The sequence below is a fragment of the Eurosta solidaginis genome, chromosome 3 (assembly GCF_040869045.1).
Source record: "Eurosta solidaginis isolate ZX-2024a chromosome 3, ASM4086904v1, whole genome shotgun sequence".
In the NCBI taxonomy this organism is placed as follows: Eukaryota; Metazoa; Arthropoda; class Insecta; order Diptera; family Tephritidae; genus Eurosta; species Eurosta solidaginis.
The window spans coordinates 57,466,537-57,479,520 of NC_090321.1; the positions used below are offsets into that span (position 1 = coordinate 57,466,537).

At 43.7% G+C, this 12,984-nt stretch overlaps 1 protein-coding gene and 1 pseudogene across 3 annotated transcripts in view; one reads left to right on the top strand and one right to left on the bottom strand.

Annotated features, from left to right (window-relative positions):
• Positions 1-5,256: 5,256 nt before the first annotated feature.
• The window catches only part of tei (teiresias), a 574,056-nt gene continuing 566,328 nt past the window's right edge, over positions 5,257-12,984 (top strand). For all 3 annotated transcript variants that reach the window (XM_067771850.1, XM_067771849.1, XM_067771852.1), the window contains exons 1-2: positions 5,257-5,348; positions 5,416-5,617. The gene's annotated coding sequence lies outside the window, so the exon portion shown is untranslated. The remainder of the gene's footprint in view (positions 5,349-5,415; positions 5,618-12,984) is intronic.
• Positions 5,995-7,337, bottom strand: LOC137245892 (ATP-dependent 6-phosphofructokinase-like; annotated as a pseudogene).

Genomic DNA, 12,984 nt, shown 5'->3' on the forward strand with positions numbered 1-12,984 from the left:
ATTCCTTGTAGTAAAGGCGACCTCTGTGCCAAATTTTGTTACGATAGGTTTAACGATTTTTGATTTATGATTAATAATATTTGTAAAATTTATTTTATCACAAGTGGGCGGTGCCACGCCCATTTTAAACATTTTTTCAAATTTTTATCAAGAGCCTCAATATCAGTCCACTCGTTAAAATTTTAGCATTCTATCATTAATAAATAATCAGGTTATTTGTGTTTTCCAAATGTTTTATATATAAAAAGTGGGCGTGGTTATCATCCGATTTCAATAATTTTCAATGCCAATCCATTCTGTGTCCAGATAAGCTCGTGTACCAAATTTGGTGAAGATATCTCAGTATTTACTCAACTTATCGTGTTAACTGACAGACGTGCGGACGGACATGGCTCAATCAAATTTTTTTTCGATACTCATGATTTGGATATATGGAAGTCTATATCTATCTCGATTCCTTTATACCTGTACAACCCACCGTTATCCAATCAAAGTTAATATGCTCTGTGTGCAAAACACGCTGAGTATAAAAAGTAAGGTGCAATAGCCTCCGTATAAATTTTAGGCCGAGCTTTTCTTCCAATTTGGATCGTGCTCCTTTTTAGATTTTCCTACTAATTGATGTGACGGGACCTATTTGTTTAATACCGACTTGGAACAGCATCTGCTAGGCAGACAGGTTTTCACTGAAAAAATTTACATGGCAGAAATACATTTTAAATTTTTTTCTAATTGAAAAACCTTGTTTCTAAAATTTTGATGTTGCTTTGCCTGGGGCGTGAACCCAGAATCGTCGGTGTGGTAAGCGGAGCACGCTACAATCACACCAATGCGGCCGCCATGCTGCGACAAAATTATGTCCACTAAAAATGATATCGTCATTGAATAAATTAGTAGCCCATAAGAGATTAAGTGGAAGCGGAAATATATTTTCCACTATAAAAAGTCTAGAGGGCGAATCAAATACATATATCTGTTCTCGATATGAACATAGGCGATGATTGATCAGCTGCTTGTTACTTTTGGTGAGGCATTACTTCTGGTGAACGTAGATCAGTTTACTTTGAGAAGAACGCTTTTTTTGACGCTGAGTGACGTTATCTTTCCAGTTAAACTTTTTGTCTAGAACTACATCCGGGAATTTTGCCATTTAATTCCGGTAGGTTTACCCTTGGTTTTTACACTGTTAGTATATCAGACAAGCTCTATTTTATCGGAATTGACGCTGAGTTACATTTGGTGGTCCACAAGGAAACCTCTCGCATTGCCAACTGCATAAGGTCACACAAATTTGAGTGAATTTGCCTCTGTAAGCAATAGCTAGGTCATCAGTCTATACAACTTCTACCTCCCAATAGAGCTTATACACTAGCTTTTACTTTAAAAAATTGACTCCAAAAGGACAATAACAGCCCTCCTTTCAAATTCATACAATCAATATACCACATTTATTATAATTTCAACAAAGTCTCTCATTTATTCAGCTACGATATTCAATTACATATAATTGATAGCTTTTCTCACCGAGGTCTTTTTTCCTCTTTTGACTTCTTCCCTTTACACTAGGCCAGTGGTGCACAACCCAGGCAAATCTGTGAGTACAAATGCAACTTTCTTCGTAGTAGTATGTGTTTACATGGAGTATATTTGAGCATAGAATTCACGAATGAGATGATTACTGCTTGAAACAGAAGCGAAAACAGATTGATTGCTCGCTTTACTGAATATCTGTCGCTGTGCTCATACGACATATGAACATATATGCAGGTGAATGCCGAATAGTTTTCCGAAGCTCTACGCATCTCTCGAGTGCACCGCTGCACTAGATGAACATTTGTTTAAACGTATAAGTAGAGTCGAGTAGGCAAAAAAAAAAACTGCATAAAAACACCCACCTAATCGTTGCCAGCTGCCCTGCACGCTTATTGTGCGTGAATCTTGCAACATTGCACATTTCTGAATTCGAATGCCTTCCATATTTCCCATTCCGCACAAGAGCGCATGATGACTAACGCAAAAATTTGTTGACTCTGCTGAGTCAATGCGTTGCTGCATTTGAGTTGAGTCATCGTGCAAGCGGTAACAGTATGTACATATGTATGTACGTATGCTGAAGTTCTGTTCCTATACTGGGTGGAGTATATAGTGTTTTGAAACATCATGCACTTCTACTTTTGTAAATATTTTGAAGGCATACCGTTTTTGCGAAGTTTTCCTTGTTCTCAACTGGTTCCAATTAGGGTACTGCCCGTCACACGATCAGAACAGTTCCGACTAACATGTTGCTGATATGTGGCAGTCGCACTCTTTAAAATCTTTCCAAAATTTTTCGAGTGTCTATGAAAGTATACAACTTCGAACGTAAAAGTCAGATGATTACTTATTTATTTCCGAAAACTATGACTGAAGCCCTTATTACATATGAGAAATTGTTCCCAATAGGGAACTGTAGGCTCATGACGGTTATTATGATTGTACACTGCCTTCTGGCGTCACATGCCTTTTTTAGGCCTTGTCAGTGAAAGCAGCTTTAGGAGTGACACAGCTAACATATTCAGACGTTACTGGATTGGCTGCCGAGGACAAAGACAGGCTAAACTGTTTATACTTCCGGCAGCGAAAGTATCAGCCAAACTCATTAATCTAAGCAGGGAGGATCTAAGAACTCTCACTGGGTACTACACAGGACACTGTGGTCTACGATATCACCTAAGTAAATTAAAGCTATCCGATATTCACATTTGTCGTTTCTGTAAGCTGGAGGATGGAACGCCGGTTCACATTCACTACGAATGCGTCGCTCTGGCAAGGCAGAGACTCTCCCATCTAGGATGTGTGACTCTTAATCCCTTTGTGATATGGAGTAAAAAGCCTGAAGAGATACTTAGATACATCTAAAGCCTTCACATACAAAATTAGGCTGAACGGTTATGCATAATAGATCTGCAAAAAGGTCGCAGTGCTTCCAGGCCTAATAATAATAATATAAGCAGCTTGTTCGGCCGGGGTGCGTGTGCTCCTGGAGGTAGGTGGGCGCACCGGGGCCGATCTCAGTGGGAATAAGCGGGTTGGAATAGAAAATAAGCAAATAGACGAGATTTCTCGTTATAATATATATGATTTATTGGGTAAATGTAAAACTAGCAATAGTTACAATATTACCTGAATAAACGCAAAAATACGGCCGAGATCGCTGGCGGCAGATTTTAGCTGGTTGGCTGTTGAAATCAGAGAGGCCGGTTGTATAGCAAGCTACAACCGTTGACCCGCAACATCCTCCGTTTTGGAGGGGAAAGGCACCCACACATCAACCCCGACATGCATATGCATGAGTGCTGACAAAAACCACTCATACACGCGCAGGTACATGCATGCACATGCATGTGGCGGTGATGGTGTGGGTGGTTACAAATTAGTTCGAGTATCGAGTATCAATTCGCAGAGTTGCATTGGGGGGTCGCAGACAGATGCGGAAAAGTTAGGCATCCTGCCTAAACATGCCGGCCCCCCTTGCGATACGCAACATCGTTTTCCGCCAACGACCTCCGCTGAAACGAAAAAAAATGAATATAAGACTTACACACTAAACTTAATCTAAAATGAGGAGTTCGTCGGCGATGCAAAATGGCCGGGAATCCTATCCGACTTGCTTAGCATGCCACCTGAGCTAAGATGAAAAAATTAGCGGTTATGAACAGTTCTAAGTGAATATTTCTTGCCATTGAATTATACATAAATATAGAAATTCAGAACGTAATATGTGTATAGTCGATGGCCAGTAAGGCTGGTCGAAGAGGCCGAGGTCTCCGTTCCAGAGTGGCACTATTTTTTGTTATTCTTTGGCTTTTGTCGTTCCGGATGGAGATGCCGGGGTCTCCATTCCAGATTTGCGTTTTTTTTGTTGGTTGGACGAAGAGGCAGAGGTCTCCGTTCCAGACTCGAGGGTTTTGAGGTTTTTCTGGGCTGGACGAAGAGGTCGAGGTCTCCGTTCCAGCGTCTAACGTGTCGTGTCGCTCTCAGGTCGACTGTGGCATTTTATGGATGAGCCAGGGCGAGTGGCCGTGAGGTTGGTTGGGTGATGCGCGTTTTCGCTGCAGCGTATGTATTTCGTCAGTTGTGTACTATATTTTTACCCTACAAAACACTTGGTCACAAAACTTACCCACGCCCATGCAAATGTGACTACGAATATAACCTATCACCGTAAAATGACTAGTCAAATGACGTGGAATGACGAGAGCGTTTTTGCAAGGTAGTTAGTGCTGTGATTTCGAGCAGCTTATGCATTTCAACAAAACCAGCAAGATTGCGGTGTGTGGGAGGTTGGAACGGACGTGATTCCAAGCCACCCGCGCGAAATTACTTGTTTTCGTGATATGCGTATTGTTTTGCTAACAAACGTACGTTAAAATAGATGAATAAACCGAGTTTAAAACGAAGCGTAGAGGCTGACGAAGGTATGGATTTAATTTTGTGCGACACCTCATGACGAATAGCGAAAATCGTAATTAAACTCGAAAGTGTACCAACTGCCGGTGCTTGCATGCAGATTGGCGATGCGTTCTCCACGACGTGTTCTATCTGCACGTACCGTTCTGAGATTGCATGCAACCCTGTCGTGTATTTCTTGGTTAGCTGACAGCTGGTATGGTGAATTTGTGGTGTGCGAGTATATATATACATATATGTATTTGCTTGCCCTTGAAAAAAACACTAGGTCACTGGGGCAATAGCACAATAGGCCGTTAGAAACAGTTGACTTCTTCCAATTTCGGGATTTTGTCGTGTCGGGATTCTTTTATTTTCGGGACTCGGATTGTTTTTGTACCGAGCCCTTATAATGACCTTTTGTGACATTTGTTGTTGAAAACCAACAAGTCCTGCCCCCAGCCAGAAAACAGTACCCAAAAACCGGAAAGGGTAAAAAAAACAACAAAAAAATGTCTTTGTAAAAAAAATGTAAAATTTTTTGTGCAAGGAGAGGTTTGTTTTTGTTTTGGTTTCCCTTTTTTTTTGAATTCCTTTGTTGTGTATGACTGCTTGGTACTGCAGTAGATGCCCGTATTGGTAAAAATACAAAAAAAAAGCGTCAGTCCCGATTGTGATGTTTTGCGGTTTTCGGTACTGATTGCACATTTTGTGTAGCACTAATCCGTGCATATACCCAAATAGGCAGACCTGTGTATATACATAACTGGTAGACTGATAATAATTCTGTGTGTTGAATGGAAAATTCCTATGAATTGGCACAACGGGATTACATCTCACGATTTTGCCGGTGCCGTTTCTTTCCTTCATCACTGAGCGAGGCGTGCGTACGCATATCGGAGAAAAAGAACAAAAAAAGGGTAAGTATTTGAACTTTTGGAAATTAGTTTCGATTGATAATCATTATCTTTTATTTATTTAATTTAGGCAGCATAACTTTGCGAATTATCATCAATTAAATCACCGTGGCGCTTGTATTTGCATTTTGATTGGTTTTTTTTTTTGTTTTCGGTTAAGCAGCTACATTTTCCACTGCGTGTCAACATTGCGGCGGACACGAAAAACCAAAAAAAGTGGCAGAAACACCTCGTTCTTACTCGGTACCTAAAACGATGAAAGGGGATTTAACGTGAGTATACTGCAAGCGATATGTATATTATTTCAGCAAATGTTTGGGATGGTTTGGATGATGATGGCTATAGATTGCGTATGGAATTCCAGCGAGGTGGTCGTGGTAATGATCGTGGTGGGCGTTATGACGATACGATGCAGGCAATAAATTCTCAGTTAGGTAATAAAACTTAGAATTTAATTGTGTTCTAGTGAGTTATGCATAAGAGAAACACAATTTGTACAAAACGCATTAGCAAATACGGTCTGGGGGGGGGGGGGGGGGGGGGGTTCGCTGATGATAGTAAATACCGTGCTGTAAAATAATAGCGTTTACTTTATGTTTTTTTTGTTCGTGTGTGTTTTTACAATTTTTATGCTGTCGAGTAGTAGCGACTACAATACAAGTGGCTTGCTTTTAATTACGACTAGTAGATTGCTGCCTAGCTGTGGTTTTGATGTCGCCAAATATTTAGAAGCTAAAGCAACTGCATCTGTAGCACATTCTTCTTCGACAGTGATGTACATACCCTCCTCCTCGTAGGCCGAGTCATGTCTCGCCAAGATTCTTAAAAGCGGACGTAGTTTGAGCAACCATTGTGTTTTAGGTATGCGTTGCTCGAAATTAGTTTCAGCAATCAAAATCGGCCAATGGCGTGAATCGATACAGACGACGTACAATACCAAGTAGACAGGCTGAATCGCTACTCTCACAACGAACAGTACCATCTGGTTGTATATTATTCTTAATTTGCGAATTTAGCCAATCAACACACTTGGCAGCCATCTTAGTGCCCATATTACGATCGAATGGTGTTGGTGAACCGCCCTGTTGCATATGACCTAAAATATTCATACGACAAGAGAATAACTCTTTGCCTTCTTCCGAGTAGAGGCGGTGAATGAAATCCGTATTGTACTTTTCGGACGCCTTCTCATTACGCAAAATCAGACCACGTTGTACACCTTCAGGGATTTTTGATGCCATATGATATCTCGTTGCAGATCTTTTATAGAGAACCTTTCCTCAAAAATATATGCAGCATCAGCGCCACCAGCGAGACCAGCCAAAGTAGCCAAAATAACCGCAATAGCCACCCATGGTCTCAATAACGAATACATGACGTTTTGTACCTTGCGCCGAATGAACGTATACGATCACAGATTTCTGTGATTTCATTTAAAACCAGTATCGCAACCAAGTGAAAATTCAGTGTCTGGAACATTATTCGATATGGTCGATGGTACTACAACCATTGGGATGCAAAATTCTGGATAGTTAGGACGTTGATCCGAGATTGGACCACAAGCATGATAAGCCTCAAAAACACCAATCGCAAGTAAAACCTTGAATTTTGAATTCTTTGAGACGTGCAGCAGTCCTTAACTTTTCCTTCGGGCAGCGTTCGTTTAGTACCAAGAAAAGCACCACCTTGACCCACCCAACCAGCCCATTTCTTTGATGTTACCAGCAATAAGACCCTCAATACCATCGTGTACACCAAATACGGTATCACCACGATAAATGCAGTTTCGCACAAAGCTACGCACGGCAGCATTCATACCACAAGCCGGAGCACCTGCAACACAGCCATACGATAACCCTTGTCATTTTCAACTGATTCCTTTGGTGGTCTTAGACGTGTCAACATCTTGTAAGTTTCCAAATTGCGTTCGAATGAACGTCCCCGCAGTTTGACTGCCAGTTCCCAATTTTTCTCCGACATAGCTTTTGCCATCGTAAAGGATTATGTGTCTCGTGCCCTCATGCCCACCACGGTCTGTTGGCCTTTCCGAGAGGGCGCACTGGTCATGCTTAAATTGTTGATGTAGCAAATACTGAGCGTGCACCTCCTAAGCTGATGTTATACGAAGCAGCCATAGGTTGCATTACATTAAGTTTGCCAAGCACTCATCTAGCAACAGCACGTGAGGAGGGTATTTTATTGCGCATGTGAAAGATTATTCCGATAATGAAGGAGAGCGAAATTTTACGGTTCACTTGGACAGCATGCGTACACCGTGGTTTGATATGCTGCAAAAAATGCGAGCGTTCCCTTCTAAGCATCATTTTATGGGGATTTGTGGGCCCTTTTATCTTCTTAGTGATATGTATATTTCCTTGGCTTTAGCGAATATTTTAAGTGTAATGTCATTTGAAGAGGTAGATGTTAATGGATAAAGCGGTATTTATTAGATGGTGAATAGAACTTCTATAATTGAAGGAGGCACCCGATAAATCGGTTAAACAAGTGCCTCACACCTAGCATTCTCCCGACCGGGCACCCCGCCCACCTTGGCCCTCTCGGTATAAGGGCGATTCTACAACTAGGTGGATTACTGTGCTACATGGAATTTGCTTCGCGGGAAACTTCGCGTCAGTCTGCTACTTCCCCCCACCAGTGGTAAGGGGTAGCGGATACTGCGTGAAGTAATTAAAATGACATTAGTAGGTTTTTTGTTAAAACCTCGTTCAAGTCTGGCACTTCCCCCCACCAGTGGTAAGGGGTGCCAGATACTGCTCGAGGCACGGGAAATATCCTCCTAGTGATATACACTCCCGATTTCTACGACCTTTTGTAAGTCTGGTAATTCCCCCCACCAGGGGTAAGGGGTACCGGATACTGCTCAAGGTCAGGGAACCTTTTTCCTTTCCAAATTTTTTTTTGTTTACGGTGAACCTGTTGCACTCCCTGGTGCCCATTGCCCGGATATGCGTCCATGCAACTCAATATTATTTGCCTAGGTAATGGTAGACAACGCAAATCCATCCCCCTTTTGAAGCCATGGCTACATTGTTTGATTTATTTTTATTTATTTGGGTGAATAACCAGGGCGTTGGTTCGACGATGGAGGGCCTGGATGAGAGCGAGCGGGAGGAGTATGTGGTGGAGCGCATTGAGGCCAGGCGCACTCACAATGGGCGGACCGAGTACCTCGTGAGATGGGAGAATTCGTGGGAGCCGGAGGAGAACTTGGCATGCCCGGAACTTATAGCAGCATTTGAGGATTCACTGAAAACGGAACAGGGTAAGACACGCTCACCTACGCCGCCCGACAACTTGTTGATTTCCCCCTCTTTCCTTCTTCAGTCGAACAAAGAACGGATGATGCGTCGGGTTTCGACCGCGGACTAGAACCTTATGCCATATTGGGGGCAACCACGTCACCCACGGGTGAACTGATGTTTCTCATCCAGTGGAAGGGGGTTAACGAGGATGAGCTAGTGCCGGCGGAGCGGGCCCATGTGGAGTGTCCGCAACTGGTGATCCAGTTTTACCAGGATAATTTAACATGGCCGTAGGTCCCCTTCACACGAAATTGCGCACACAAGCAACCCTACGAGAATATAAGATTTCGATGTCATTTAAGTTAATATGTAAAAAAAAAAAAAAAAATTATTATGGATTTTGAGTACCAATTTTACAAGCACTTAGTTGAGGTAGCTGCTATGCACATACAAATGTGCATACAAGTGAATAGACAAGATCTCGTTTTCCTTTACTATGTAAGAAAGGGGATGTAAATTGAATTGGTATTGAGTATCCCGCTACAGAATGTAGATTTAGGTTAGTATCTTGTTATTTTCAATAAAATTAGTACAGCTGTCGTCCCGAGCGCGATGTATTTGAAAATGAATTAGTTGGTTAATTACTTCAATATGTGTTGGCGAATTGAGGGGTGTTTGTAGAGTTAGCCCGGCCACAATAGAATTAAAGGTCCCACCCACTTTATCTTGGTTGCTGGTGTTTGTGTTGGCGCAAGTGTGGAAAGGGTGCACTTGAACCTATGGTCATAGCTGAATGGATGCTCGCGGCTAATGATTGTTTCCATGACAGATTCTTAAAGTGAGACGAAACTACGGAATAAATCAGTTAACATCCTCAATGAATACATTTCTTTATGGTATCTCCTTAAAGCGATTTACCGGTCGGGGTTTTGACGTGGAACGATGAATTTGGAATCGGTGTATGTTTCGGATGTTCATAGGTCTACGAAAATGCATGATTACTTTGTGTCGATACTTCTCATAAACCCTATACTCAACAATAATCGAATTACGATGCTGATTGTAGATTTTATTTGATCGTTGGCCTCGGGCATTTGGCCGAGTTCGTAGGTTCTGTGGCAGAGCGTTCGTCTGCGTTAGGGTTCTGGAGTCCTCGCTCGGGGCGAGTGAATGGGGGTTGACTTTGGGAAATTTAAATATACAAAGGGCCGAAAGCCTTTAGATTCTGTGGCAGATCGGTTCACCCTTCTGCGGTAGGCTGTTATGATGTCCTCGTTATGGGATAACGAGTGAATGGGATGGTTTCTGGTGTCCTCGCTCTGGGTGAGCGAGTGAATTGTGGGGTTTTCTGTTCAGGGGGCCCCCGGTTAGTATTGTTGCAAAACATAGAGAAAAAAAATGCCTTTTGTTTGCGAGATTTTGGTAAGCTCCCCGTGTCTTTGTGCGTCTCGCTCCCTTTCCCCATTGCCCATCAGTAGTCATGTGTAGGATTCCCTCCGGTAGACTCGACACGAGACCGGAGGTAGAGAACAAAAAGAGAAGATGTAGGATCGCCTTCCGGTATACTCGCACCATCACGAGACCGGAGGTTGATTATAATTAGGGCCTTGGGAGAGACAGAAGCTTAGGGATAGCGGGGCATTACGGCGCGTGGTTGAACGCTTTTTATGTCCCGCGCTCCCTTTCCCCATTGCCATCGCGTGGTACGCCTTAGGTTTCCCCTCCGGTAGACTCGCACCCTCACGAGACCGGGGGGTTGATTATAATATATGGCTCGGGAGAACCACAGGCTTAGGGATAGAGAGACACGAAGACGCGGGTTCCTTAATTTGCCTTCTATGCTATCACCAACCATGGGCCTCTGATTTTAGGTAGCTGGGGGAAATAGAGTTTTGGTTTTGGGTTTTGTAAGGCGGGCTTTGGCCCCTTACATTTAATCCTCCTTGTCGTGGGACGGAAGGAGTATCAATTTCGTAATTGGTCTAGTGGTCAGTCCCCTGGTTGTATGAACGTCAACAACACGCACACGGTTATCAGAGCCTGGGTGTGTGTTGACGATTCTCCCCATTCTCCATTCGTTGGGTTGCAGGTTTCCTCTTTGATAACAACTAGGTCTCCGGGTTTCAGATTAGGTTGTGGATGTTTCCACTTGTATCGTTTCTGGATCTCGGTGAGATATTCGGTTTTCCATCGCTTGCAGAAAGTGTGATGGAGGGCTTTGAGTTTCTGCCACCGATTGATCATCGAGGCAAGGCTCTCACTCGCATCCGGCTCTGGCGGAGCCAGTAGATGGCTGCCAGTGAGGAAATGTCCTGGGGTGAGCGGCTCTAGGTCCGTCGGGTCATTGGACGCCGGGCTGAGCGGCCGCGAGTTCAGGCATGCCTCGATGCGGCATAAGAGGGTATGGAATTCCTTGAAGGTGAATTTGTGTGGTGAGGCTATTTTTTGAAATGGCTTTTGAAGCTTTTCACTCCAGCTTCCCACAGCCCTCCCATATGAGGAGCGCCCGCAGGGATGAAATGCCACGTGAGTGACTGGTGGCTGTACTTTGAGACAGCGTTCTGTCGCGCTTGTGAATTCTGATCGTAAGGATCGTGACGCTCCGACAAAGTTCGTACCATTGTCGGAGTACATATTTTTTGGGCATCCGCGCCTAGATATGAAACGGGCAAATGCCGCTAGAAATGATGGTGCGCTGAGGTTAGTAGTGGCCTCCAAATGAACTGCTCGTATGGAAAAACACACGAAAAGGCAGATATAGCCTTTGGATAGTCGACACCCTCGACCGCGGTAACTTTTAATGTCGAAGGGTCCGGCGAAGTCGACTCCGGTATTCGTAAGTGCACGGCTGAATGTCGTGCGTTCGCGAGGGAGAATACCCATAAGTTGGGTCTGAGCACGCTTTCGGTGTATAGTGAAAACTTTGCAATTGCGAATTGTTGCCCTAATCATGGTTTTGGTGTTAGGTATCCAGTATTGGGTGCGTATTAGACGTAACATGAGTTGGTTTTCCCCATGCAGACTTTGTTGATGAAACATTAGGACTGTCAGACGGGATAACCGGCAGTTGTATGGGAGGTGGATTGGGTGGCGTTCATTAAAGGCTAAGTCCTTTGACGCCCCGAGTCGCCCTCCTACCCGAATGATTCCATGTTGGTCTAGGTAGGGATTAAGTGAGAGTATTGCACTTTTCCCTGCAATTGGTTTTCCGGCCTTTAAATCACGATATTTGGAACTATAGTGTTGTTTCTGATAGATTTTAATTAAGAGTTGGGTTACTGATTTGATCTCATCAGGAGAGATTAAAGGTGACTTGACCTGAAATGATTTTTTTGTTTTGGGGTGAGTTCTTCGGTAGAACTTCATAACGTATGAGAGCACCCGTGAAGCCCTAGGTAGGTCTGAAAAGCGTTGGAGAACATCGGTAGTATTTACTGTTGTCGTTGCGTAGGTCTTCGCCCTCTTTTCCTCTACGGAGGTGATGTAGTCACTTTCTTGTGCTGGCCATTGGGAAGTGTCTTCTTGCAGCCAAGAAGGTCCCTGCCACCACAACGAATTGTTGACCAGTTCACACGTAGGTAATCCTCTGCTACCTAAATCTGCTGGATTAGATTCTGAGTTTACATGCAACCAGTCCTTATTTCCGACCATGTCGATGATCTTGGTGATCCGATGTGCGACGAAGGTTGACCAGGAACAAGGCGGTTTCCTTATCCATGCGAGGACGATCGTTGAATCCGTCCGCAGGTGAACTCTCACTGGTCCCAATTTAAGGTTCCTGAAAATTGATTCGGTGATTTCCGCTAACAGCACGGCTCCGCAAAGTTCCAATCGTGGAAGAGACAGAGTTTTCACTGGGGCTACTCGGGTTTTGGCTAGAAGCAGGTTTGTGCAGACATTATCATCCGTTTTGACGAGCATGTAAATGGCTACTGCATAAGCCTTCTCGGATGCGTCACAAAATCCATGGATCTCGATGTCGGTTCCTGGTGAAAAGTTGACCCATCTAGGTATTCTTATTTTATCGATCTCATGGTATTGGTCGGTAAAGGTTTTCCATTTTTCCAGCGTACTGATCGACACTGGGTCGTCCCAAGCGGTGCCTTCCAACCAAATACTCTGCATGAGTATTTTTGCCACAATGACCATTGGCGCAAGCCAGCCTAAAGGGTCGAAAAGTTTGGCGATAGCGGATAGGACTGCTCGCTTGGTGATGTTTTCGCCATTTTCCAGGGTTCCTGCCTTGAAATAAAATACGTCTGAGTGAGCGTTCCATCGTATTCGCAGGGCTTTTACCGAACTAGCTTCTTCGAACGCTAAGAAATCCTCGCTGAGCAAATCCATTTTGGGGATGACCTTTAGAATTTCCTTACAAT